The sequence below is a fragment of the Diceros bicornis genome, chromosome 15, assembly GCF_020826845.1.
Source record: "Diceros bicornis minor isolate mBicDic1 chromosome 15, mDicBic1.mat.cur, whole genome shotgun sequence".
NCBI lineage: Eukaryota > Metazoa > Chordata > Mammalia > Perissodactyla > Rhinocerotidae > Diceros > Diceros bicornis.
Genome location: NC_080754.1, coordinates 58,971,590 through 58,998,395, shown reverse-complemented (window position 1 = coordinate 58,998,395; position 26,806 = coordinate 58,971,590).

The window sequence follows — 26,806 nt, the reverse complement described above, 5'->3', positions numbered from 1 at the left end:
AATACCTTTCTTGCCAAGTGTTTACATAGTCTCATATGAAGCCATAGGCAAGATTCTGATTCTATTGTGTATATTTACAATGTTTTATTTTAAGCAGTGTGGTGATCTAAGAAAAGAATAAAAGAACAGACTATCCTAGCAATTTGCATAAGGAGAAAAGAACATGCACACTCTTGGGGAATTAAAGAGAAGATTCTTTCTTAATCATCTCATACATTTAAATTACCCAAATTTGCATAAATGCTGAAGTGTGAATTGTTGCCTTAAAAAAAAAAACTAATTTCTTTCAGACCATTGCTAATTATTCTTGGTTAATGTGGTAAAGTTAAAGGCACAGACAGTGTCTGCTATTCCTCGGTTGCCTTCCCCAGAATGCTGACACAAGGTGTGGTTTGCTTAGATTCTCTGGTTGAGACACAAAACAGAAGTAGGATGAAGTACTGTGACTAACATAGTTTTGTTTTCTTGGATCTTCGGTTGCTAACAGACTCCAAAAAAAAAGGAAAAGCAATCTGGCTGACTCTAGAGGCATCATGTTTTTCTAGAAATCTCTAGCTAATTACAGATGTGTTTTTGCTAGATTTTCCTATTATTAGGACTGATTCAGAGCTGGTTACCCAGTATAAATTTTGGATTCTGCTTGGTACCTCTTACTGTGCCAGTTTTTCACAATCTACTTATGAGGTGATGGCAAATATGTAAAAATAAAGGATCTTTAGTCCTTTTGAATGACACGGGTGAATATATTATTGATTTTTGACTCATTTTGTATATAGAATATTCCATGGTCACAAACACAGAAATTCCTCATGCACATTCACTTTCAGGGCAGCGTCAACAGAGTGTCCTGACCTGAGACTGACACCCATCTACAGAACTTAAAAGAATTTTTCTTAACTGCTTGGTGGATTTTGACAGCTTAGTACTGACTTGTCATTTGAAAACCATATTTTCCTGGCAGGGTTTTCTTTCTTCTCCACTAGAAATTTATTTGAATTCATGCTTTCTCTCAAAGAAGAAGAACTCTAGAAGGCCTAGTCTTTGCTGGGAAGAAGTTTGAGAGGCCTTAAGCTCCTAAGGAGAAGCAGTGTGTGTTTGAATACAAGCACTGAGAAGTGAAATTGAATTCAGTGGATATTATTGAGTGCCACCCTGTGTGTTACTAGGCAGACTACAAAAAGGGTTCTGAAACACAGTTCCTGCCCTGTCGGCTCCAACAGTCTACCAGAAGAGGAATGGCGATTGAAGAAGACAATAGAGGACCATTCTGTATGGCTGTCCAGAGTACCCAGCACAAGGGGTGTGGCTGAGGGGAGTGTGGGAGGAAACCCTGCTTTTGTTCTGCTCTCCAAGCCAGACACCTTTGAGTATAAATCTGCCCCCAAGGCCAGGTAACTAACCTATTCGTTAGGTTGGTGCTAGTCGTTGTGACAAACATTTTCCAAATTTCAGTTGCTCAACAGAATAAATGTTTATTTCTAGTTTACAAAATATCCAATTTATATTCCTGGTCAGCAGGAGGCTTTCCTCCAAGTAGTGATTCTGGGACTGAGGCTCCTTGCATCTTGTGGTTCTACCATTTTTACCAAATGCTTTCCAAGATGATGGGGTTGTCTACCTCCAGCCACATGGGGAAGAGAGCATGGAGGATCATAGGTAGGGAGTGTATAAGGGCGCAGGCACACATCAGTTCTGCTTATGTTCCATGGGTTAGTACTCAGTGAAATGGCGACACCCACCCTCAGGTGAGGATGGGAAAGGTAGCCTGGCTGTGAGCTCAGGAAGAGGAGGAAATGAGCATGGTGAACAGCTGGCTAGTTTCTGCCACACTCTGCTCTTCTGGTTATATAGCATCTATATCTATGTCTATATCCCTATGTCTATAGCGACACATGTATCTATATCTGTATAGCTATATCTATTGATAACTGTTTCACAATCTTATCTTTCAGGAACAACTTCCCCACAACAAGTAGCTAAGTTAATTTTGCTTTGGTCTCAATGTTGTTCACCATAGATGCAGGAAAATATGCCTGGTCTCAGTAACGTATAATACAGGGACAAGAAATTGTGCCCTCATGACTCCCAAAGGAGATAACCTAAGGTAGCGTCTAGCTCCAAGTTCAGGATCTCTTTGTTATGCAGCATACTCTTTTTCACATGGAGATGTGGGTCCACGTTTTCTGGTGGTCTGTGAACTAAAAAGAAAAACAAAGACACACTATTCACCCTTCCCACCTCACATCCATGGTTCCACACACACCCCATATACAGTGGTAGAGCAGAGATAAAATAACATGCTAAAAATTTCCATTACCAAATGGAGTGTTGGGAAAGACACAGTTGTCTCTGGTCCACAACAGTGACGATTTCTAGTGGCAGGCATGGTGAAGACCCTCTATCTGGCTCATGGAGGAAGTTTCTTTATTAGATTTTGATTCTGTTTCCTGGAAGGAACTCCCTTGTCTAGCATTTTCTATAGCTCTTAATTCTATCGGATAAGATTCTTCCTTGCCCGTTATCCTCCAAGGCCACAACAGAAGTAGGAATTGGGGATTGTCTCCTTCTTGGGAGCTGTACTGCTTTCACAATCACTATATGCTGGTGCAATTTTACTGTGCTCAAGGATATGTTATGGCTTGAAAATATAAAAAGATTTCTAAACCCCACCCCAGAGTTTCTTTGGTAATGTATTTATCTTAGAGACATAGTAGGCTTCTGATCTATTTGTTTCTAGTAGGTTATAACACCAGGAACCATTCTCAAAGTACTTTTCTAGACATAGTTTTCTGGTTTGTTTAGTTTCTTTTACTTCTTTGCTCTTGAAAATGGAAACCAACATAACTTCTTGTCCCTGTAGTATATATTACTGAGGCCAAGCCTACTTTCCTGTGTCTATGTTAAACAATACTGAAACCAAGCAAAAATAACTTAGGTGCTTGCTCCAGGACATTTTTGCTCTTGAGAGATAATACTGTGAAACAACTAAATTGGCCACATTTCACATCTTGCTCTTCAAGGCCTTTACCTTGCTGTGCCCAGCAATCCAAAGCTTCGAAAATCTCAAAACGCATTTTATTTAGCAAACATCTAGACCGAATTTTAAATATGCCTTGGTTCTTGTTTATTCTTGGGATTGATTGGAGGTTTTCCTACCGGAGAGCTAAGCTGTGATGGTAGTGAAGTAACTGCTTGATTTTTGTTCACTCTCTCTCCAGTGACGAAGCACTCATTTGCTGGAGCTCTCATTTAAGAGATTTTCAAGGACTTGCTACTTATGGAGAAACTTCATGGTCTCTAAAACCACCAATCTTTGAGAAAGGGGGGAAGCAGAAATGGAATTCTAAAATGAAAATTTTCAAAGTTCTCAGAGTCCTTTGAATTCCATGGTCTAAGGTATTTCCATTGACCTTAATGATAATGAGATCGACTCCTTTTCACATTCATTTACTTTTTTGTTATGTGTTAGAAACAGGCTGATTCGTGAATTTGGGAATATTACCTTTAATCCTAGACTCGGTCCTGTTGTAAGCAGACAAATACTACATGGAATTTATGCATTACATATAGTCTTATCATCACCAAGTACAAGCAGCCTTTCCTCAACATCCTCATGAACAACCTTCGCATGACTTAAAATGTGGAGATGTGGTTTATGGAAGAAATGTCAAAGATACACGCCTTTGAATGCATATGTAATAGACATTATCAGCCACTGTTAACCGTTAGCTCCATAGTAAAACTTCGAGGGGTTGAAACTTGATTTATACATACCAGTTTAAGAAATATAAACCATCTGCAGCTCTTTGGAAAACTCTTGGCCAAAGGCCTCAAGCTGATGCTTCTTAGGTATCCTCCAGAGGCAGATAATCTTTGAGAAGAGATATTTGGATCAAGTTGACAACTGCATGAAGGATAGCTTCTGCCCAAGACCCACAGACCAAGATCCAGGTGATCAGAGCCACAGACTATCATGATTTAATCTGCATGTGCTTGTTCTTTATTTTCTCCAGCTGCTTTATATGTTCTATGCTGCTCTAAGTTTCTGGATTTGCCAACAAACACTTGTTATCCTTTAACTATGATATCCATAAAGTCCTTATCATTAATACTACTCTTTGCATCACTAGCAACTCCTTGGTATGTGTCCAGTGCCTGGCTATAATTTTCTTGTGATTTGGCTAAAAGATAAATCAAACCAATCCAATCCAATCATTAGTACTACTTCTTTCTAATGGATTAGCCAGTATCTTGGCTGATTGGACTCAACTACTGAGCAACTCCTTAGATAGCAAACAACGCAACAGGCCAGACAGTCGAAAGTCCAAAGCTCTTAGATATCATGTCTAGGGTAGGAGGTTTCTATCTTTGTTAAAACAACGTCGAGGAACTTTTCATAGTAGTTGGCCTTTGTAACAAAACTTTTACAGAAATAGAACTTGGAACATGTCTAAGAAAAATATAACATACAAGTGAAAGCTACCTGCTATGGACTGAATTGTTTCTACCCAAAAATCATATGTTGAAGCCCTAACCCTCAGTGTGGTGGTATGTGGAGATAGGAATCTTTGGGAGATAATTAGGTTTTGTTGAAGTCATGAGGGTAGGGCCCTCATAATGGGATTAGCACCATGATAAGGAGCAACATGAGAGAGCTTTCTCTCTCTCTCTCTCTGTTTCTCTGTCTCTCCCTCCACCATGTGAGGACATAACAAGAATGCAGCCATTTGCAAGCCAGGAAGAGAGCTCTCATCAGAACTAGATCACACTGGCACCCTGTTCTCAGATTTCCAGCCTCCAGAACTGTGAGAAAATAAATTTCTGTTGTTTAAGCCACCAGGTCTGTGATATTTTGTTATGGCAGCCCAAGCTGACTAAGACACCACTTCATTCTAACAGACTTGCAAGAAAGCTTACTTTTGCGTGTGTGTGTGTGAGGAAGAGCAGCCCTGAGCTAACATCCATGCCAATCCTCCTCTTTTTGCTGAGGAAGACTGGCCCGGGGCTAACATCCGTGCCCATCTCCCTCCACTTTATATGGGAGGCCGCCACAGCATGGCCTGACAAGCGGTGCATCAGTGCGTGCCCAGGATCTGAACTGGGCCGCCAAGCAGCGGAGCGCAAGCACTTAACCGCTAAGCCACCAGGCCGGCGCTAAGAAGGCTCACTTTTTAACCTTGATCTCATGCTCGGCCTAGCTCTGATGATCTACTGAATTTAAATTTCACCATCTGACTCCAATCCGCTCTTACTGAGTGTCACTAAAAGTTTATGAAATAATTAGGCAACCCCCAAGGGTATTTTGGCTTAAAAAAAACCAAACATTTTTTTGTTGAGTGACTCCCAACAAATGGTGTTGGATTTGTGCATGAAAAGTTTATTGGCTACTACCTGCGACACTGGACAAGGATCTTATTATCTTAGTAGCTGATGCCTATATTACCTGATATTACCCGAGGTCTATTTTGATACGCTATTTTTTCTCTCTCAAAAAACAAAAGAAAAACAAAAAGAAATCTTTAGGTAAGTTAGTCTGAAAAGAAGAGAAAACGGGTCTCGATTTGAGACCCCAAAACTTAGCTAGTAAGAGGGAATTTTGGACTTCTTTCTTCTCTCCTCAAGTCTCCTCATTTCTTCCTTTACTATGTGTCTGTAAAGTGGTGGCATGTCCTACATGAGATAGTTCATGTGGTGACAGGAGAGCGTGCTGATGCTTCTAGGGCCACAGATTTCCTTGTCTAGGAAGTTCATGATACCAGATTGGTGGTGATTCAAAACAGAGCAGCCATAGATATTATATTGTTCTCTTTAACCCTACAGACTTTTCTGGAATCTTTATTATTTCTAAAACATCTGGCAAACAAATAACTAAATGATGTACTACAGGCTTTTCATGTTGGGAACTGGATCTATTCTCTTGCTTTAATTTTGGATCTCTTTATTCTTGGCATATATGTGAATTATAAATTCTGATCATAATCCTTTTTTCAGTATGTGCCTGTGTCACAGTGCTCAGATGTGTTATCTTTAGAGTCTTAAATGCTATTGTCTAGCCATTAATGGTCCAATAGATTATCATTCAACAAGGAAACATAATACATGACCGTGACTCATCAAATAGCAACACACATTTAGATTGCTCATGACCCCAGATGATAAATAATTTCTCCTCTAGAATAGGTTAGAGAATTACCAAAAGTGAGAATTTATAAGTGAAACAAACATAATTTTTTGTCTCTATGTTAAACGATACTTAAACCATGCTTTCCTCTGCCTGTGAACGTAATTTCTTTTCTCTGCATTAACCAATGATGAGACGAGGGATATATCCCTGTGCTTATTTAAATAGTACTGAGACCAAGCACAGGTTAGTTACTTGCTCTGGAAAATACCTTTTTCTGGAATATAAGACTATAAGACAATTAAAATGCTCATTAAGAACAACAGCTTGCTTATCAATGCTGCTTCAAGGCCATTACCCCACTATGCCCACAAATCCAAAACTAATATGTCATAATCGGCCCATTCTGCACCAGAGTCCTGCCTTGTAACACCTGCCTTAAATTCACTCAACCCAGGCCCTAAAACCTTCCTATCATTCCCTAATTTCTAGCTTTTGAGATACTATTAAGACTCAGGGTGGTGTTCTTTCTTATTGCAATAAGTTTAACAAACTCATCTTTGCTTGATCGATGTATTTTCCTGGTGGTGTTTGAGAGTGGACTTCAATACCTCTTGTCTCTATTTCTCAGTTTAATGGGACTGTCTTCAGGGCATCTGAAACACAATAGGCTTGCATGGGAAGGAACAGCTCTCAGTCGGATTTGATCAAGGCTGAGACACTTGGCTTAACTGAGCAATTATAATGAGCTTTTGCCCTTCAAAATCATTTTCAGTCTTTTATTCTCGTAGTTGAAGTCTAAAAGCAGTTGGGTTTTCTAACTTTCCAATCCATCAAGGCCTTACGTTTCTGGATTATTTATTCCTCTTCATTTTTCCTTCAAATCATTTAATTCTTTCCTTAGCACGTCTCCTAACTGTTATACCTTGTATCTTAGTCTGTTAGGGCTGCTATAACAAAAATATCATAGACTGGGAGGCTTAAACACAAACATTTAATGCTCACAGTTCTGGAGCCTGGAAAGTCCAAGATCAGGGTGCCAGCATAGTTGGGTTCTGGTGAGAGCTCTCTTCCTGGGTTGCAGATGGCTACCTTCTTGCTGAGTCCTCACATGGTGGAGAGAGAGTGTTCTGGTCTCTTATTCTTTGTATGAGGGTACTATCCCATAATCAGAGCTCCATCCTCATCCTAACTTAACCACATCCCGAAAGCCCAACCTCCTAATATCATCACATTAGGGGTTAGGGCTTCAACATATGATTGTTGAAGGGGCACAAACATGCAGACAAGAACACCTTGGAGAAAGCAGAAAGGAATGGTAATACATACTCTAACTTTTTGCAACCACTTTCCCTGGAGATACAGGCTCAATAGGCATGCTATTTGCACTCACCCTGAATTATCTCAGGTGACAGTTCTACTATTTTCCCACTACATAATGTAGGTCTCTATATTTTCAGCCTCCAGTATCAATTTCTTTTGCTATCTGCTGCCCCACCATTAGCTAACCCCACTTCTGATCCTAATTTCTGTATTAATTTGGGTAATGCTAATTGTTGGCACAAGGACTACAAAATACCAGTAGATTAATACAACACAAATTTATCTTACACTCATGTAACAGTCCAAAGCAGGCATTCCTGGTTAGGGACCACCTTTTTCCACAAGGTGAATCCATATTGTGGCTCCACTATCTTCAATTCCTGTCTTTCAAAACTGATATGATTGTCTGACTCAAGTTGGGGGATGTGGAAAGAGAACATAGAGAATTGCATTTGGGAGGTTTTTATGGACTAGCCCAAAATGACACACATCACTTCCATTCACATTTAATTGTCTGCCACTCACTCATAGGCTAAACCTGACTGCAAGGAAGCCTGGAAAATGTGGTACGGCTGTAAGCTGAGGAAGAAAAGGAAATGAGTTTGATGGAAAGCTAGCCAGTGTCTGCCACAGTTGTGTCTTTTTAAGCACACAGGTTGACACATAGGTAAACAGAAACTCTGAGACAGTATCAGGCAGTAGGCAATAGTGCCAGAAATAGAGAGGCAAGAGCTCAGCCTGTGCTGTGGCTGGGGAAATGGCGGGCAAGAGACATCAATTATGCTATGGATCAGGAAAGGTATCAAATATGATATAGATCAGGAAAGAAATCAGTTATGAGGTAGATGAGTAGAATGTACAGAGTTGATGTACAGAAACTGGATAAATGTATTCTTGTTGGAGGGAGCAATGGGTGTAAATGTTAGGGGCATAAATGACTATAACCTGTTTGAGGGGCAGTGAGAGGATTTGCTTGGCTATGGCAGATTTCTTTTAGAGATTAAGATAAATTAAAGATGACTAGGGATGTTGGAATGAAGCAGAGGTCCTTTAATGTTACTCACACTAAAAAGTCTTATTCTGGAGCCATTTAAATAATATTGATCATTTAGAGTTATTTTCTGCTTATAATTTTATTCTCTTTAGACATGTTGCATATATTTCAGCATTTGATGTTTTCATTTAGGTGGAAGAGAGTCTGTGGGAAGAAGAGATATGCAGACTCTAAAAAGAGGATAGATTGGGAAAGGCCTATTATGCATTCATTATGTTCCTCCAAAGTCAGCAGAAGTTTTCTGGGTCGCTGTTAGCTGAGTGCATAATGGCTAGAAGATTGAGTCCTAATTACTAAGACCAGTGATGCAGAGGTACCACTAAGTACAACTTTGTGGGAACATAATATCTTTGAGGTGATTAGACATTACAGACAGGTCATTTAAAAATGCACAGGTAAAACTCTAATTTTCTCTGTCTAATCAATGTAATTCTAGTAGATAATGTGCCTGATTTTTTAAAATAAGAAATGGATAATAAAATCTTTCAAAGGATATAGTCTATTTAAAATGAGAAGAGAGTTAATTCATAATGTCCTAGTGTTCACATAGGGCTTCATCACAATAAAAAAAAGTTAATTTTATATTTTTGTATCCCAGTAACCTGAAATGTGCTTCAAAGAAACACAGTGAGCTGTGTAAGGAAGGTGAGGAGGACAGAAACAACGAGATTTAATCCTACTTTTCCCTAGTGATTATTTTTTCCTACTTAAGGTGACCTAGGATGTTCTTTGGAAAAAAGAATAATGACTGCTCAATTTAACCTTTTCCAAAGTTGTTGACAGTGAATTCAAATTCAAAATAATTTATTTGAATTGTTATAAAACTCTAATCATGATGTTGTCACCTTTGATTACTCAAAGATGCTGTTGAGTTGAACTTTCATTGCATGTAATGGACAATCTTTACTCGCCATTCACCATATAGTAGCTAAAATAGTGTGCTGAGGGAAGTACCTTATGAACTTGAAAGGAATACCTGATTTCTTTCTCTTTCTTATATTAGTATTATTGTTGGTAAGTGGAGCAACCATGTAATTTATCAACCAGATTGGGACACTTTTGAGAGTGAAAATGGTACTACTAATAATTACTCTGGAATTACAGATATTAACTAGGACATATGGTACCTGTTGATCAATCTACAAGGGTAACTGAGATTGGTAAGGAAGGTGAAAATTGGGCCTTACTTTAAGTTATCATTTACCAAATACTTCCATGTGGCAGAGACTCTACTAAGCACTGTATATGCATTATCTCATTTAATTCACACTCACACGTGAGGTATTTGTTATTATAGCCATATTCTAGATGAGGAAAACATGGCTTACAGAGGTTAAATAACTTCTCCAAGATTCCATATGTTGTAGGTGGCAAAAGCTGATTTTAAATTTTATGTATTTATATAAATTATGGAAAATAACAGTACAGGCAGCTTGACAGTAAAGATATAAATAACCCACAGTGCTATTATATCTCTAATATCACTATTATAATTTTAAAAATTTTATTTCTGGCATGTTTTAATGTGTGCTATTTTTCTCAGAGAAATTAAGAGATTATTACCAGAGTAATAACACTTATGATTTTACAAAAAGAATTTCAACAGTACAGAAAAGCATAAATGAAAACCAAAAGGCACTATCCCTACTCACACTTCATACCCCAAGCTCCACATGCCAGAGGTAATCATTTTTAATAATTTTAGTTTTTCTTCTTCTAGAGGTTATCTCTATAACTCTAAAATAATATGTTTATTGCCCATTTGATGATTAATCATCTTTATACAGCGTCTTATCACTTCCTGCTCTGAAAGATAAGGTCTTAGTTTCCTATTTTCTTCTCATTCTCTCAATTTACAATAACCATATAATTTTAATTATTCTATTGATTACTTGAATAACTTTTTATAATAAATATATGTTTTATGATTATACACATAATATATGATTATTATTTGGGTCTCTGAGACTTCTGACACATCAGCTATAAATCGGGGGTTCCCACGACTGCCTTCTTGTGTTGGATAATTTGCTAGAATGGCTCACAGAACTTAGGAAAGTGCTTTACTTACTAATACCTGTTTAATATAAAAGATGCAACTTAGGAACAGCAAAAGGAAGAGATGCATAGGGCAAGGGATGAGGAAGGGGCACAGAGCTTCCATGCCTTCTCAGTGTGTCACCCTACCAGCATGATTGACTGAATCATTGGCCATTGGTGATTGAACTCAATCTCTAGCCCCTCTCGCCTTCCCAGAGGATGGGGGTAGGGTTGAAAGTTTCAAAATTTTAATCATGGCTTGGTCTTTCTGGTGATGAGCTCCTACCCTGAACTTATCCAGGAGCCCACGAAGAGTCACCTCATTAAAACAAAAGACACTCCTATCACCCAGAAAATTTCAAGGGATTTAGGAGCTCTGTGCCAGGAACCTTGGACAAAGACCAAATATACAGTTCTTACTATGCCACAATGTCAAGCCCTGAGTGAGGCAGTTCCCTTCTGCCAAGAGTAATTCCTGGGAAAAGAATCAGCCGTGAGGCGTCAGCAGCCATCATTTCTGAAATTGGGGGAATGAGAGACTGTTGTTACACCACAGCCTCTACCATAATATCACACAGGTTATTTTAAAAATCATTATTATATTACAATTATATCAATTTCTGGCTTATTTCCCCTTCTATTTTCTCCTATATTCTCCTTCTGGTGATGACAGGTAACTATCTAGTACATATTCTTCCTTATCTTTCTGCTGGCTCACATACTTATATGTGGACACACACACAGCTTTTTTGTGTTTTTTTTTGGGGTGGGAATCATAATTCATTTTACATAAGTGAGATAATATTAAATAAACTTTTCTGCACATTCCTTTTTGCACTTAACCATGCTTCCTGGAAATCTCTACAAAATAAATGATATAGTGCCAACTCATTCTTTTTAATCACTGTATTATTCCATGGTGTGTTGCTAATTTACCTCTAGTCTCTCATCTCCAAGCTTACGCTTCTGTATTTTGCTCTGTGATTCTGGGGACTCTGTTGACCCCATCTTTCAGAATGTCGGAGTGAGGGAGGGGCTTAATCCTTATATCTTTTCTTTACGTTTTTTATCTAAGTGATTGCAGCTGTACTCACGTACAGAACTCCAGCTTAGATCTCACTCATGAGCTTCAGACCTGTATGTATAACTGCCAACTCACCATACCACGTTAGGTGTTCAATATGTATCTCAAATGTAACACTTCCACACTGAGCTCCTGATTTAGTCCTGGATATTCTCCTCTTAGCAAATCTATTCATTCTGTAGTTTTCCCTGTTCCAGTTAATGGCAATTCCTTTTTCCCATTTTTAAAGTTTGAGAATATGATCACAAGGCAATATGTTATTGATACTTTAGTATGCCTTCCTGATTAATATAGAGAATAAGAAATTTTTGTATTGCCTTTAGAGACTTTTCTTCTGGGACTTTTATGTTCAGATCCATTGCCCATTATTCTATTGGTTTCTTTGCCTTTTCCTTACCAAGGCAATTACTATTGCCTTGGTACTAGTTCTTCATATAATAAGAGTATTATTCCTTTAGTTCTATTAAACATGATAATGACTTTTTGAAAACTATTTTCTCACTGAACTGAAATGCTAATTTTGTCATAATTAAATAAACATAAGTATATATATATACATACACACATATACATGTACATATATATATACACACACACATGCATACCACATACACATATACATACTGGTATTTGGCATTTATTCCTGGAGTCTTTTGTTACCCTGAACTGTTTGGCTATTACTATGACAATATTATACTGCTTTAATTAGAGTGGCTTCAAAATACATTTTAATACATGTTAAGTATCATTTTTCCTGGCCTACTCCCCACCTCCACTAGCCGTTTTTTTTCTAGTTTTTTTGTCTATTTTCTGGCATTTAGTCTTTTACGTATGTCACTATCATTGTCTCTAATTTCAATAATAGCCCACAGGATTATATTTGGAATTGTATTATATTTATGTATTAATTTAGGAGAATTAATATTTTTATATTAGATCTTATAATTCAAAAATGTTGAATTTTTTTTCTATTTATTGAGATTTTGTTTTATATCTTTAAATTAAGTTTCTAGTTTTCTTTATATAAATCCTGTCCCTTAATTATTAAATATATTCCCAGGTATTGTATGATGATGCAAAGAATGGAATGTTTTTCGCATTTACACATCTAGACAGTAATGCAGTGGAGGCAGGAAGTATTGAAGTAGGCATTGAAGTTAAATTGAAGCAACCATCTCAACAAATTCCTTTATTAATACTGATAGTTTTTTTTAACTATAATTTTTGAGATTTTACACATACACAATTATATCATCAGCAAAAAAATTTTATTTTTTCCTAATATTGATACTGATTGTTTAATTTCCTTTTTAATTGTATTTTCTAGAACTTCAAAAGCAATGCTGAAAAATTATGGTGAGAGAGGACATTCTCGTTTGTTTGTGATTGTGATAAAACTGTTATACACTTACACTGAAGTTTGCTGTTGTATTTTGGTATATCCTCAGTAAGCAATTTCTTTCTGTTACTATTTGGCTTACATTTGATTAGCTGATTAATTTCCTCAAACACCACTTTAGCACCTGGTAATAAAATAATTTGATTTTTTTCTTCTCTAATTTGTAAGATAATGAATTATGTTGATTAATTTCCTTATTTTGATCCACTCATTCGTTCTGGAGTAAACCATAACTTGACTCTGTGTTTGGAGTTCTGTGGAGTTCCTTGGGGAAGACGATTGTTACTTCTTAAACTCTGTGTTGTGTCTTTCTCTGCTCTCTCTTCTCTAACAATTGGCACTCCCCCTACCTTATTCTTAACTTAGAGTATTTCCAGGGTATGCTTCTGGATTCTTGTTTTCTAGCACTATACTCAATTCATCTTTTTTAACCTCTTTTCTGTATCATCCTTATTAGGGATGTAATTGTTACTAGGCTTAGGCATGTAGGGGAGGTAGACTTAGCGATGTAAGAGAGATACATAAATGTGCTCTTCCTGCCATCTTGAATTAAAATTGTGGAGCTAGATCTGACTCCAGATCTTTCTTAGTCTGAAACATATGCCCTAAGTCTATACACTGTGCTGCCTCTATAACATTAAGAATCAGATGGGCCAGCCCGGTGGTGTAGTGGTTAAGTGTGTGCACTCCGCTTCTGTGGCCTGAGGGTTCACAGGTTTGGATCCCAGGTGCACACTGACGCACCCCTTGTCAAGCCATGCTGTGGCGGCGTCCCATATAAAGTAGAGGAAGATGGGCGTGAATGTTAGCTCAGGGCCAACCTTCCTCAGCAAAAAGAGGAGGATTGGGTCCGGACGTTAGCTCAGAGCTGATCTTCCTCACACACACACGCAAAAAAGAATTAGAGCTCTTATGCAGTAATTACATATGTATGGGAATGAGGATTGAAAACTGAAGTGTGATTACTGTGGAAAGTCAAAAGAGTGGGAATATAAGTTAAAAAAAAGAAGTAGCAGAGAAAATCTAGAATTGACCACCATCATTGTAGTAGTGACTGATGTCAAAAGTGGGCGTGGCAGGTGAGACTTAAGTATCATCTGAACATTAGGAGACCTGGATCTTTTGTAAGACATCTCCCCTACATTTCTTTAGTCTAGGAATCAATTTTGTACCTTTATACAAAAATCATTTATGCAAGAACACAATGAGTGTGCTAATTCCAAACATTTGAGTACGTATTTATGTGAGTGTGAGTGTGTGTTATGTGTGTGATAAATAAGTGAAAAAGGCCTTGTGAAATTCCACAATAGTGGTAGAATAAAAAATTTTAAAAATATTTTTCCTATACATACTGTATATGAGTATAAATATGATCTTTCAAAGTCAACATTCCTTTCTTCATTTAGCTTCTGCACATCTATAAAGAAAAGAGCAGAGCTGAAACATACAGAACAGTTAGCACGGCATATGTACGTAGTCATTCACGGTGCTGGTGAGTTCTGACTAGCTGCTTAGGATGTCAACAGCTAACAGACGTTATCATAGATGCTTCTTGAAACATTAACTGTGATGTCTGTTAAAAACGATGGAGGGAAATTAATTAGTAAAATTCAATCAAAATAAAACTTGGTAAAATTTAAATATAAATGATGATTGGAGTTCACATAAATGCTTGAGGTTGAAGTTAATGCATTAAGTATTTAAAATACATGTAATTCCATACTAATCGGATGGAATAATTTTGTCCTCTGTCTAGAAGCAACCTTTTAATCTCAGTTAACTTTGTTTACTATTTTGTTAGTATATATTAACAACACCTAAAACATTGTGTGAAATTTACATGAGACTTTGCAGCTGTGAATTACTGCTCTCTAGAACCATACATATTTTAACCTTTTTGTTGTAGGATAGTGCCTCATAAAGATCTCTATCACACTAGTTTAATAGTTTGTTTGTCTTTGCCTGACCTCCTTCACGTGGGTTAATCATGTAAGACTTTTCATTTCACACATGCCTGGAGTTAGCTGTACTCACTAAAGTTGTGAGTTTTACTTCTTTGTATATATATATTGACCCTTGATATAAGTTAAAATCTCATACAAGTCCACCGATTTAATTTAATTTAATTTTATTCAACAGTGTTGGAGTGTTGTATCTTTGTATTAGTTTACGAGGGCTGCCATTACAAAGTACTACAGACTGGGTGGTTTAAACAACAGAAATTTATTTTCTCACAATTCTGGAGGCTAGAAGTCAGAGATCAAGGTGTCAACAGGCTTGGTTTCTTGAGGCCTCTCTCCTTGGCTTATAGATGGTCACGCTCTCCCTGTGTCTTCACCTGGTCTTCGCTCTGTGCGCGTCTGTGTCCTAATCATCTCTTCTTATAAGGACACCAGTCATAGTGGATTAGGGCCCACAGTAATGACCTCACTTTAACTTAATTACTTCTTTAAAGGCCCTATCTCCAAATACAGTCACATTCTGAGGTACTGGGGGATAGGACTTCAACATATGGATTTTGGGGGAACACAATTCAGCCCATAGCAATCTTAACAATATCTGTTAGCGAATTGTTAGTCACATGGAATAAAAAACAAATCACCTGATTTTTGTCATAAGTTTTTTTAGTAAAAAACATTAATAAAATCTCCTCTGGTTAGATAAAAGTATACTACATTTAATGTTGGAAAATAGAATCATTATGCCACCTTTTAGTTCTGAAATTCTATAATTTTACTTCCTCTGTTCAATTTTGCCCATCTTCACCTGCCTCCCATAAATCGACTGTTTTTTTTTTTTTTTGCTGAGAAAGATTAACCTTGAGCTAACATCTATTGCCGATCTTCCTCTTTTTTTGCTTGAGGAAGATTAGCCCTGAGCTAACATCTGTGCCAATTGTCCTCTATTTTGTATGTGAGACTCCACCACAGCACGGCTGACAAGTGGTGTAGGTCTGCGTCCAGGATCCGAACCTGTGAACCTGGGCCACCGAAGCAGAGTGCATTGAACTTAACCACTAGGCCATGGGGCTAGCCCCAAGTTGACTGTTTTTTCATTGTTAATATCTGGGAATCTAGTATATTACAAAATATACTAAATTTCTTTTCCTTTGGCCCTTGCCATTCTTCTTATTCTCTGAAATAATTTTAGGCCTTCAAACTTCTTTATATTTTATATCTTTTTGCTTTTTTGCATCACCTGCTAATTATTTTTTAACTGTAAATTAGTAAATTAGATTTGAAAAATATCTAAATTTGTAAATTAGATTTGAAAAGTATGATTAGAAGAGTTGAGCTTTTACGATTTTTTAAAAATTATAACAGCAATTATTCATGAACAAGCAAAGGAAAATATTTAATAAACTACTTACTTGTGTTGTTGGATAAATACTTATTTACTTCAATTTGTCAAATATTTTGGTTACTGAAAATTACATAACAAGTTTATCAGCATTGCTAAATTTTAAAGGAAAAAAAAAGCAAGAGAGAAAGTAATTAAATAACATTTAATACTAATTTAAAAGTAATTTTATTATTTTTTAATAATTTAGAAGGCATTTTGAGATCTTGCTTTGTCTTAATGACAACATGATGAATAATAGCATTTTTGAATTTTTAATAAGAGAAACAATATCTATCATTTATTGAATTCCTGTTAAGTATTTTACATATATTATATCATTTAATATATAAAAGAAACATGTGAGGTGGGCATTAGTTCCTCTATTTTACACATGAGAAAACTGGGGCTCATTTAAAAATTTAGGAAGACAAAGCTAAATAAATCACAAAACTAGGAAATAACAGATCTGGGACTTCAAATAAAGTCCTTTTGTCTTCCAAGTCTGTTCCTTTAACCATTATGCTGAAGTAGAAGTATAGTTACTGGAACTTGCCGGATGTTGAAAGAGAAGTTTCGAGAACATTCAGGTCAGGTGTGGGGTAGTATAGAAGCCTACTAGAGCAGTGTGATGTGATAAGGTCTTAGAATATAGCAATTCTGCCAGATGTAGCAAGGATGAGTCATGGCCAACGAGAGGTTCAGGTATGGACACACATTTACTTAGGATGTTTGAGGAATGATATAGACTGAGAGTTGTGTTTCTGATCCTGATTAATGTTCTGTTGTGTTCAAGAATTGTGAAAGTAAGTGCTTATAATGCAATCAAACGATTGATTGAGAATGGTGTTTCCGACCTATAGCCATTGTAAGTAAATTATCTTATTTTTTATCTTGACACTTGGAGTGAAAACATCTTGAAGAGAGTGAGAAAATGGTATCTAGAATCACACAATCACTGTTAACTCCCAGCAGTTGAGAAACACTGAGAAAAATGAGTAATGGAGTTTCACTTGTATCTAGTCAGAGTTTAACATGTTATGATTGCTGTGGATAATCTTATCTACAGCTTGAATGGAAGGTATTAGGTATGTATATTTGTTCTGCAATCTCATTAAGATTCTTGCAATAAGATTAACATCAAGGAACAAAGTAGCGGCATTATCTACAAGCGAGCCATGTGTCTGGGGAACCCTTTTGTACTATCCAATGGCAAAGACAGAGTGGAATCCAGGCTGGAAGATGGAGCCACCAAAAGCACCAACATGATCACTTGCTTAAGGGAACCTCGGATAGGCATATTTCCTGGGGTTGCTCCTGGGGGACCAGGCAGGCAGGGTGACCATCAGCACTTGGGCATCCTAGAGAACAGCACCTCCTACCCAATCACAGAGATACCTTGCACTGGAGGTGGGGAAACTCAGTTAGGGACCACACACTGACACTTCCATCTTCACACATCCTCTAACATCTTCTGTTTTATATATGATTGCACTATTTACAGTACAAAATATCCTTTATGTTTGTATGGAATAAAAGTTATCGTAAGTCTGAAACTGAAAAAGGACTCGTCTGCATGATTTTGCCTAGTATTTTACAAAATATGCTAGATTTCTTTTCCTTTGGCCCTTACTATTCTTATTCTCTGAAATAATTTTAGGCCTTCAAACTTCTTCATATTTTATACCCTTTTGCTTTTTTACATCATCTGCTAATTATTTTTTAACTGTAAAATACTTGTATAAAAAAATACAAGGTTCTTGTCTCAGTGCTTTCTCTCATAAGGGAAGACTAACTTTCTCCCCATTTGCTCCTTTCCTTAAAATATCTCTCCCCAAAAAGGAGTTTAATGTCACAGCTCCCTCATTCTCTGGATACTCTGTAGTTTTGGTTGATGTGGTAATAAGAAAGCCCTGGCTCCTCAGGACAAGAGGGTTATCCTTTTCTTGATAATGTTTTATTTATTAAACAATACAGCAAGCAATAAAGGAACCAAAGAAATATCACAGAGTAATTAAAGGTTGTTTCCTGACATGTTTATCATTTTATATATTTGTGATATAACAAATAATTAAGAAATTGTCTTACATATCTATATACATATATCTACAAATTAAACAAACACTCTCAAGAAATAGGACAATGTTTCATTAAGACATTATCTAAACCACGATATCACAACCCACTACAAACAGTATTTTGGCTTCACAACCAAATAATTAAAATTGTGTATAAAAATCACATGGTCATTGTCCTTAGCACTGCCACTAATATGTAGTTTCATTCTTATAATGCTTAAGACATTGACTATTATAATAAATTTATTACTATCCATCAAGCAAAAACTTTTTCCCCCTCTGCAGCTTCTGTTCCTTTCTCATCAAGCTATCTTTTTCTTGAGTAATTTTAAAAATTGTTTATATCTACTGTTTATTTTCAGATTCCTATTATGAATTTAGGAGATTCATACAAGATAATGTTTGGGGTTGAAATAGCAATGTGTATCAAAACATATAGATGCTGCCATGATAGCTGCTACATGTATTCTTTTCTTTTTATTGTGGTAAAAAACTCAAAAAATTTACCATCTTCACCATTTTTAAGGATACAGTTCAGTAGTGCTACGTATATTCACATTACTATGTAACAGATTTTCAGAACTTTTTCTTCTTGCAAAACAGAATCCCTATACCAATTAAACAACAACTCGCATTTCCTCCTCCTCCAGTCCCTGGCAATCACTATTCTACTTTCTGTTTCTATGAATTTGACTGCTTTAGATACCTCATATAAGTGAAATCATATAGTATTTTTGTTTTTTGTGACTGGCTTATTTCACTTAGAATAATGTCTTCAAGTTTCATCCATGTTGTAGCACATGACAGGATTTACTTTCTTTTTAAGGCTGACTAATATTCCATTGTGTGCATATACTACATTTTGTTTATCCACTCGTCTGTTGGTGGAAATTTGGGTTGCTTCTGCCTTTTGGGTATTTTGAGTAATGCTGTTATGAAAATGGATGTATAAATATCTCTTCAAGAACCTACTTTCAATTCTTTTGGACATATACCAGGAAGTGGGATTGCTGGATATGCTAGTTCTATTTTTAGTTTTTAGAGGAACCACTACACTATTTTCCATAGCAGTTGTATCATTTGACATTCCTACCAACAGTGCACAAGGGTTCCCTTTTCTTCACATCCTCGCCAACAATTGTTATTTTCTGCTACATGTATTCTTAAATGAGGAGTTATAACATGAAATACCCTCTCCAGGGGTTATCAAAAAAGTAACATGCAAAGTAATCCATTTAAAACACTGGGTATTAGAAATTTAATTCATTTCCTTACCAGTGAAACACAGTGCTATTTAATATGTGGACAAGGCATAAATGATTTGTTATGATCCTAAGAGACTTGGATATCCTTGGGTATTCAATTAAAAATCTGGTCCATGAGAAATTAACATCGTGTGTCTGTTATTTTTATGCGAATTTCAATTTTCTGTCTCTCAAAACCTCATGAAAGTAGAGGGGTGAGGGAAAATCTTTATTTAGAAATAATTTTTAAAAATCATCCTAGGCTGAATGCTGAAAGTCTCATTCAATAGCTAAGATTTTTTGGGGGGAATGTTTTAGAAAACTCTTGTCCAAACCTAGGACAGTTAGTGATGTTGGGAATGATAAATCTGACACATTTTCCCTGTTCTGAGGCAACTCTTTAAAGTGAAATAAATAGTGATGGCAGCTTATCCTGACCTGTTTCCTTTATGTTTCCAAGATTTCTTTGTTCAATGTCAAAAGAAAAGAAAGGAAAAGTTTAACTTTTGTGATTAATGGCTATGCTGTGTGAAGTTACACAGCATAATTTATGGGGTACCTTCTCATGCAAGCTCGTCAAGGTTTGTATAATATAATAAAAAAGCACATAAACACAGAACTCATCCATAAATTAAAAATCTAATATTCAGTGTTACATTAGTTGAAATGATAGTACAAGTCTTTCTTCATCACCTAAATATAAGTTTTTATTTAACCAAAAATTCCCATCCCTAATACATGTCTTATCTATTATCTTAAATTTTAATTTTTATCTTCTGTTTTTCTTGTAGTTTCCTCATATTTACAGTATTAACTCATCATACATTCTTACCAATCGAAGCTTGTCAAAAACTTATAATAGAACAAATGTATTTAACCTGTAGACATACAAATTTGATGTTAGAGAATTTTCTTCATTTTGCATTGCTATAACTTGAAGGATATGTAGGTATACAAGGAGGAATTTATAGATTGTAATGTTTTTATATTCTTTTGTCTCTAGATTTCATGTCTTTGGATCTAATCATAATCTTATTATGCCATTTTGGATTTGTATAGCAGTATATGCTTTTACAGAATCTTTCACATTAATTTTATCTTTGCATCCTCACAATTATTTTATGAAGCAGGAAGGGCAAGTATCATTGCAGATCTATTTATAGACAAAGACGTGAAGTCAGAGGACGATTCCATGACCCACGCAATGTCACTCAGTAATTTCGTGGTGAAGGCAGAGCTGGAATTCTTGGCTCCTGACTCTGACACAGAGTGTGTCTCATTGTACAATGCGGCTCTAGAGCATCACAGAATGGGACCGATTCAGAGGACTAATTTCCAATCACATTGATAGAGAAGTACATTATTTCTCACATTCTGAAGTAAGCCTATCTAGATCAATTTCCTCTTGTCACCTAGGGCAGATGGCCTGCCATAATAATTTTAAGAACTTTTCTGGTTGTCCAACTTTATGGTCTGTGTGATGACAAAAGCAGAGCACCTGTCTTCTTTGGTGCTATGGCCTCTGTGCATTGAGGTGTTACAGCCTTTGAAGTTGACAGAGGGGCTGTAGGACACAGAACTATCCACGTTGCATTTCACTTGAGCATGGAGTGTCCTCTTCAGGACAAACTTCATATTGTGAAGTTGGAAGTTGGAAGACCATTGCCAGGAGTTGGGAACAGAAGGGTAGCAAAGCATAAGACCTGGTCTTTGCTCATTTGGAGAAGATGAACCCATTCAGATAAGAACCTATGATACAAGTGTCCATAGCACAGAGTAAGGGTGATTCATTCTGAGTTAATAAACACAGGCTGTTTCTTAGAGATGGGCATAGTATCTTTCATTCAATATCAGGTATATCACAGATTGGAAGTGAGAAGTTGGGAATGGGAGAGAGACTATTTCACTGCTTCTGTATGTCCAGGACATACACAAATCATGCTTTCTCTTCCCTTATATAAACTGTGCTTAACAAGGTCACCAGTGACACCTTATTGCCAAAACTAATGGCCAATTCTCTGTCCTCTTTTTACTCAACTTACCAGCAGCATTTTACACAGTTGATTACTCCAGCTTCTTTGAAAATTTTTCTTTCATTTGGCCTCCAGGATACTACTATCTCTTGGTTATCCTTCTGTCTCAATCTCTTTTGGTAGAGGCTGCTCATTTTTCTGACCTCTAATCATTACAATGTCTTGGCGATCAAACTTTGAAACTCTGTTCTTCTCTTTCAACACTATTTTCTTAGGTGACACCTTCTACTCCAGTGGAAAGAATCACTATTTTTATGCTGGTGATTTCTAAACTTATCTCTTGAGACAGACACCTTCTTTGGCAAATATAAGGTGCTCAATATATATTTGTTGAATAAGTTGTGGGATTTAAAAAAAGGTAAATTTGACATAAAATATGTCAGTATGGTCAAAATCATATCAAATTTTAGAAAGCAGTGAACTTTACCATTTGAAGAAAAAGAGACTCTCCTGAGAAGCAGATCAAGAAGTACAAGGGCATGAAAAATTAGGCTAATTTAAGACCAATTATTGAATATAAGACACCACAAAAAGCAAATAGCTGATATTTTGCCAAACTTTGGGTCACAGAAGTATATTATATAAACCATAATATGGAAAAAGTAAACTAGCATTATGATAGCCATCAACAAACTACCGCACAGGAGCACTAAACCACTCTCCATCCTATAAAAATGATAAAGCAGGAGTTGGGTGGACAAACTAACATGGACTATGCAGCAGTAGAACTGTGGCATCACCTAGGCGATGAAACAGCTGATGAAACAGGTAGTGGGTGGAAATTCAGGACTGGGTAGGAAAAGGAACCAAAAGGAAGAAGTTTTGAGGTAGTAAAATGTGTGAATTCAAATATGTCTGAGAATTTGCGAGTACTCTCACTGGCCCCGTCGTCATCTCTGCTTTTCCTGCTCTGCTTCTCCAGCATCCATACCACCTCAAGGACTGGCTGTCAGGTGAGCAACTGGGTCAGAGCATGCCCTTAGCAATGCTTCCACCTTCGACGTGTGAGACCACCTCGAGGAGCAAATAGAGACAGAGGATGTCGATAGAAATAGTTACTGAATGAAAGAATAGATTTGAAGAGTAGAAGGGACCTGTTTCTCGCTTCCTCTCTTGGCCTGGAGAGGTAGAAAGCTCTGCCACAGAGTAGTTCATTGGATGTAGGCAGAAAGTCCTGAGGAAACTTTATGGAGTCCCATGAGACCCAAAAGGATCCTAGGAGCAGTCAGATATTTACCTGGTTGAGCAAAGTGTTGTTCCTGTGGTCCAAGAAGCAACCAAAGTAGAGGGGCCTCCGGACATGGCACAGGGACACTGGTTTTGCTATATGACCAGAGACTGGGAAGGAAAGCAAATGTTTCAGGGAATGCTAATGCAGGGGCATAGTTAGAGCTTGCTTATCTCAGTGTAGGCCAGCATTAGTTAGGTAGATCCCTAATTCTGACGACTTTATGAATCAATTTGCAAAACTAGGTTGGTAACCTACAGTCTGAGATTTTTGCATGTGATTTTTGTTTCAGCTCTATTCCTTCTCCATGACTTTATTATTTGTCAAATTTATTTTTCTGCTGCACCCTTAAAGAAGATGGTAGATGAGTTTACTTGGTTTACTTGGTCTTGGTGTACACAATGTTTCCTGCTTTTCCTTGCAGAGAGGCGAGATTGTTCCCAAGACAGTTCTCAAAGAGGGCAGGTATGTTTCTCTGGGTGCAATTCCTCTTCCTGTTTCCTCTCCAATCTTCTCTGAAAACTAGCATCACCTCTGGTTATATTTGGAAATCAATCTATTGATTGCAGTGTTGTGTTTTTCAAGGTGCTTTCTTCACAGGAGAGCAGAGCAGATGCAAACATTATCAGTTATTTTTAAAGCTGCGGCTACTTTTTGAACTGAATACTTAAAGTGTGAAAGGTCATTTATTCTAGGTCATTCATTTATTGATTTACCAATCAATTCGTCTTATAGCCCTTGTAGCATTTTGACATACTATCGTATGTGTGCCCAAGCAGTGTGTATTTATGATCAACTCATGTAGAATTATAAATGGGCATTTAGCTCTCACTGGAGTGTGAGGGTATATATGTGTGCATCATATTCTTAATGCATGTTCACACTCTGTTCCAAAAGGACACATATCCAAATATTTGAGCCTGTGATTTTTAGATAGGATAATCTTGTTCTTTTTCTTCCTTAGCCCTTGTCTGTGTTTCTGCTATTAATTTTCTTTAAAATTCTACTTGATTCATTCCCAAAGCTTGCTGAACATTGGAATCACCTGGAGATTTTTAAAAATTTCTGATGCTTGGCTCCCACTTTCAGACATTCTGATTTAATTGGTAGGGGGTGGGGTCTGAGCGTTGGGAATTTTAAAATCTCTGCAGGTAATTCCAGTATGCAGCAAATGTTGGCAGCCACCCTTCTACTGTGCTGCCTTATGTAGGGCCAGTTATGAGTAACTGGCTATAAAAATCCAAGTGTTTCTTTAATTAGGGAAGCATTATTTTCCATAGAATTATCCTGGCTCCACTAAGGAGCTGCTGAAATTTGAGTGGTTGATCTAAGTAATGATTGATTCACCCCCTGACTCTCCTGGAATTGGTATAATCCTGGGTTGAACCTCATAAAGAGCCTGGGTAGCCCACAGAAATGCATTGCCCTCTGAGGGTGTACACGTTCTTTGTAAAGAAGAAATCACTAACTCTTAAACTCTAAGATTAATCCCCATTCATGTACCATACCCAAAAGTCGGGTTTTCAGGTACTCTGAAATGACTTAGCATGGAAATGACTTAGCTTTACAACATTTCAACTTTGTCAGCAGCTTCGAGGAGACCAAAGTCTCTTGGGAGCCCTGTATATTTGAGGCATTATTTGGAAATTAGATGTTCTTTTGAGAATTTGTTGAAGCCTTTCAGAAAATATTCATCCCAAATATTCTTGCTTGAATTTGTTATTTTCTTTATGCCTTCTCTACAATCTTAATTCGTTTCTTGTGATCATAAATATTAAAACAAAACTCTAGGACTTGATTACTCTAATGAGGTTGGGCAGGTCTTGTCAGGAGAGCCTGAAGGATTTCTGTTAAGTTCCACTATTGATTTACCAGAACAGGTTTTTAATTGTAATTTAAATTTTGATTGGATGAGAATTCAAATTATGATTGATGTCTTGAGAAAGTTATTAAATCAAACATATAGAAATTCCTCTGAGACGTAATATTGTCCTTCTCTGTGCCAAACATGCCTGAAAAATGCACCCCATTCCTTTTAAGCACTGAACAAAAGCAGTCATTGTTTGGAAGAACCAAGACAAGAGGTATGTGAATAAGAAAAAAGATTTTTCTTCTAACACTAATTAATTCACACATTCTCTTGAACTGGAGTGCAACCCTTTTGTGGTCTGAATTAATTTTCTCTTGGGGGAAAAAAACCTGCTACTGTTTTATTTTAAGACTAGAAAAATGATTCCTCCATTTGGCCAAGAAAGTTCAAAACAATTAGAGTAGATGTCTAAATGAGTAAGAAGTTAATTCTTTGTCTGTCTTTCTTGGGAAAATAATATGTGCCAAGTAAGGAGAAACAAATGGTTGATGTTACCTCAGGGGAGATAAGTACAGGTGCCTCTCAGTAAGTCGTCTTCCAGACGCCTGATCTGAAATTAGGGCTGGGAAGGAGAGGTGCATCTGGACTATACAGAGCACTATCATACTCATTCGGCTCTTTTCCACCTTATCTTTAGAAGAGGTTCACTGTATTAGCAGGAAATACTTAAATGAAAGTGAAAGAAATTGTTTCAACTCAGTTGCTCTTTGGAATTAGTAATTCCATCATTTTATTTCTTTAAATATCAGTTCTCTTCCTTTTAATATGGACCAGGTAACTCTGGCTTTCCAGAGTAAATTTTGTTAATTTCTAGCCTATGTATTTTAAGAATTGTTTCTTAAACATAGGCTTATAAACATTTGGTGGTATCGAATTGTCAAGATGGAAGAGAATCTTCTATGTCATCACACTTTTATATTTGCCATTCTCATTTTGAATTATAACTTTTATGCTGAAAATGAATTAAAAACTTTGGCACAAAAAACTGATAAGTAACCTAGAAAATGACAAATTTACTCCAGAATTTTTGATTCGCTTCCTTTACAACTATTTAGAAGTCTTTAATAAGACAATACTTTGAATAAAAAACACTGGTAAAAATAAAAGAACCACATTCCTAAGCTATTTAAAAAAAGAAATACTCAAAAAGGGTTGAAAGTAGTTTTTGTTTCATTTTATATACATAATCTATATATAATCTATACACATATATGTGTAAACATACTTATGCAGTATATGCAAACTAGGGTGTTATACACACACTGTAGCAAAATATGTATACAGCTTGCTAGGTCTGCTGTAACAAAGTATCACAAACTGAGTGGCTTAAAACAACAGAAATCTATTGTCTCACAGTTCTGGAGGCTGGACGTCTGAGATCAAGGTGTAGACAGGGTTGGTTCCATCTGAGGGCTGTGGGGAAGAATCTGTTCTGGGCAGCTCCCTAGCTTCCGGGGCCTTGCTGGCAGTCTTTGGTGTTCCTTGGCTTGTGGGAGCATCAGTCGATCTCCACTTTCATCTTCACATGACATTATCCCTGTGTGTGTATGTCTGTCTTTAGGCCTAAATTTCCCCCTTTTTATGAGGACACTGGTCATATTGGATTAGGGTGCGCCCTAATGACCTCATTTTAACTTGATTGCCTCTGGACAGAAGACAGGCTCAGAAACCCTGGCCGGAAATCTTTGAGTAGGGAGGAGGGTAATCTCCAGGTAGAGCATTTGCTCCTGCAGACTCCCAGCTGGAGCTGCTCCACACTGCAGAAGAGCAAGAGGTGAACTGTACATGAAGACTGGAATCTTGACGATTACATAGGATTAACACATTGTGTAGTATTGATGTGCCAGCATTTTGTAACTGAATGTGACCAGAGGACTTAAAAATTATCGAAGATTGACTGGAAAATTTTGCGGTAGGGCCAAGATCTTATCAACAAGGACAATGAAATAGGAGTCCACATACTGAGTTTAAAGGTAGACTGGGGGAAAATAAT